Genomic DNA, 2827 nt, shown 5'->3' with positions numbered 1-2827 from the left:
TAGGTCTAGACTGCTCTTGGCATCTCATAATGCCAACACTGCCACAAGTTGATCCAGGGAATGTCAGTTTGGGATGTTGATGAGAAGATAAGAGTCCAACATCCTTTGAACACTTTAAAGCTGAAAGGCATTCTTCTAGTCAAAGAGGGATGAGAGAAGACCTGGCTAAGAACAAGGAATAGGTTTCTCTCCTTTCCCCTTCATCTTCCTAGTTGGTTCCTCCTCAGGAACATATTGGAAAGCCACATGCTCCAGTTTCTGGAACATACCTCCTTGCTAAATTTCCTTGATAATTTATGGATGACCCTTGGGTTCTGGGACAGGGTAAGATTTTATCATTCTATTGAATATATAATATGTGTACAGCATTCTTATTTGAAGGTCTCTTTTTTTTTTAGTGTAAAGCCTTTTGATTGACTGGTTGAGACATGTGCTCACCCAGTTAAGTTATTGACAGCTAAAATGGGGTAGAGTCATTTTGACTCCTTACACATCTATGCTTCACAACTGGACTGCAAATATCTCTCAAGACAGAAATGATATTTTCTACTCTGTTGGTGTCCCCCATAGGACTTCATACCAAGGGCTAGGCATAGGGTAGTGGCTCAATAAATACTCATTTAATTCAGCTGAATAGAAGTGGCCTCTGTGTCTCTTTTAATCATACTGAATATTAGTGCCCTTAGGGATCAGCCAGTTCTACCTCCCAATTTGACAGAGGAGATGTAGGTGCAACAAGGTTAATTTTTTTGAATCAACATTTATAGATATAAGAATGATGGGATTTGAGGATAAGGGGCAAAACCCTTAGAGATCATTCTTAAACAAATCTCTTTTTCCAGATTAGGAAAATGAGAACTAGATTGATGAAGATGGGTTACCTGTGATCACAAAGTTAGCAAGAAGCAAGTTTTGGGCTTAGGTTGGTTCACTCTTAGTGCAGTGCTCCTTCTACCACATCCAGAAGTTAGATTTCTCAGAACAGAGAGAAAGCAACTTCTAAAAACTCAACTAGTTTATAGAAACCTGACTAATAGGTAGATCATCAAGTATGGAAAAAAATCAGTATGTCTTCTTCAGCTCTACTACTAATTTGCTTATATGACATCGCTGGAATTCTTTCCTCTTCTATAAAATGAGAGGAAAGATAGAAGAGAAAATCCAAGATGCCTCACAACTCTAATATTATTAATAGTTATTTAACTATCATTTTGAGAAAGGGGATACCCCCAAATTAAACCATCATAATCTTTTTTGATAGGAACCAGCTTTCTCTTTGAGCAATCTAGTTATCCCATTATTACCACTTTCTAAGCAACTCTTTTGTCATCCCAGTGAAAGGGGGGCTTTTGTCATATTCTTTGCATTAAGTATTTGCCCAGAAAGTGGCAATTAATGATTTCTGGAGGAGGACTGAAGGGCAAGTGTGTTAGAATTGTACAGCTGGCTGATGCTGCCATCTGATGGACCTGCAGCTTCTCACATGCTAGCTTGGGACCATGCCCAGACCAGGGCTGCCTGGCCACTCATGGGATGGACAATGGATCACAGCAAGTGCCCTTGTTTGTTATTTACACGACTGTCCCCAGGACCCCATACGTTACACTGAACCCTCTTTCTGGTGTAATTGAGATTTTTAAGTTAGATGCATGAGGGTCCCATGTCTAATCACTCACCCAGCATTACCAGGCTCTAGGCTCTGGGCCAAGACTTGAAAAAGACAATAAATACTAGTACTAAAACTAGCCTGTCAGGTCCTTGGACAAGTTTTCCAGGAGCTAGAGGATATTGTGGCTTGGATCTGTTAGGATTTCATGACTTCTTGTTTAGGAGAAAACCTCCACAGAAAACTTAAAAAGACAAAATAGGAGGAGGGGAAGGGTTTTGGAAATTCCATTCAGTGTGAAGATGCAGCAAATTTCTCCCTGCATTGTCTACATTCACTGACTGGCCCTGGAAATGATACCTTCAGCACTATCCATAGCGCTTCTCATACACAGCTGCCAAATTTTGGTTGTTTTTTACCTCCATACCATTTCTCACATCCAACCTCTTCTCTCTACTCAGATAACTACCTCCTTTTTTCAGGCCCTCATTGCCTATCACCTAGGTTTTTTGTCACCTAGGTTTCCAAAGCTATTTTCCTTAAGGTAATATCTGTCCATTTTACTCCCCTCCTCAAAAGACAGAAAACTAAAGTGACTTCCTTTTGCTTCCAGAGTTGAACGCAAACTCTGTTTAGCTTTTCAAACTAAACATCCATTTTTGACACCATGTATACTAAAATTGAAATGATACAAAGATTAGCATGGTCCGTGTGCAAGAATAATATGCAAATTTGAAAAACATTCCATATTTTTCCAGGAAAATAAGACTAGTTTATAATAGGAAATCTATAAACATAATTGACCAGATTAATAACAAAAGTCATAATTATATCAATAGATGTATAAAATCTTTTGATAACATACATCATTCTTTCCTTTAAAAAAAACTAGACCACATTGGCATAAATCGAACCTTTCTTCAAATGATAAATAGTATATTTATTTTCTTTTGGGGGGGAGGGTTGCAAGGCAATGGGATTAAGTGACTTGTCCAAGGTCACACAGCTAGATAATTATTAAGCATCTGAGGTCAAATTTGAACTCAGGTGCTCCTGACTCTAGGGCCAGTGTTTTACCCACTATGACTCCTAGCTGCCCTGATAAATAGTATATTTCTAAAACTAAGAGCCAGCATTATTTGAAATGAGAATAAACTAAAGATGGACTTTTCCAATAAGATTAGGGGTTTTTAAAAATTCAAATAGTATAAAATACTTGAG

General features: G+C 38.3%; 1 pseudogene; it reads left to right on the top strand.

Annotated features, from left to right (window-relative positions):
- The first annotated feature begins 2261 nt into the window (after positions 1 to 2261).
- Positions 2262 to 2360, top strand: LOC141510601 (U6 spliceosomal RNA; annotated as a pseudogene).
- Positions 2361 to 2827: the final 467 nt, after the last annotated feature.

The sequence above is a fragment of the Macrotis lagotis genome, chromosome 1 (genome assembly GCF_037893015.1).
Source record: "Macrotis lagotis isolate mMagLag1 chromosome 1, bilby.v1.9.chrom.fasta, whole genome shotgun sequence".
In the NCBI taxonomy this organism is placed as follows: Eukaryota; Metazoa; Chordata; class Mammalia; order Peramelemorphia; family Peramelidae; genus Macrotis; species Macrotis lagotis.
The sequence above is the reverse complement of the archived record's forward strand: the minus strand, read 5'-3'. Positions and strand labels throughout refer to the sequence as shown.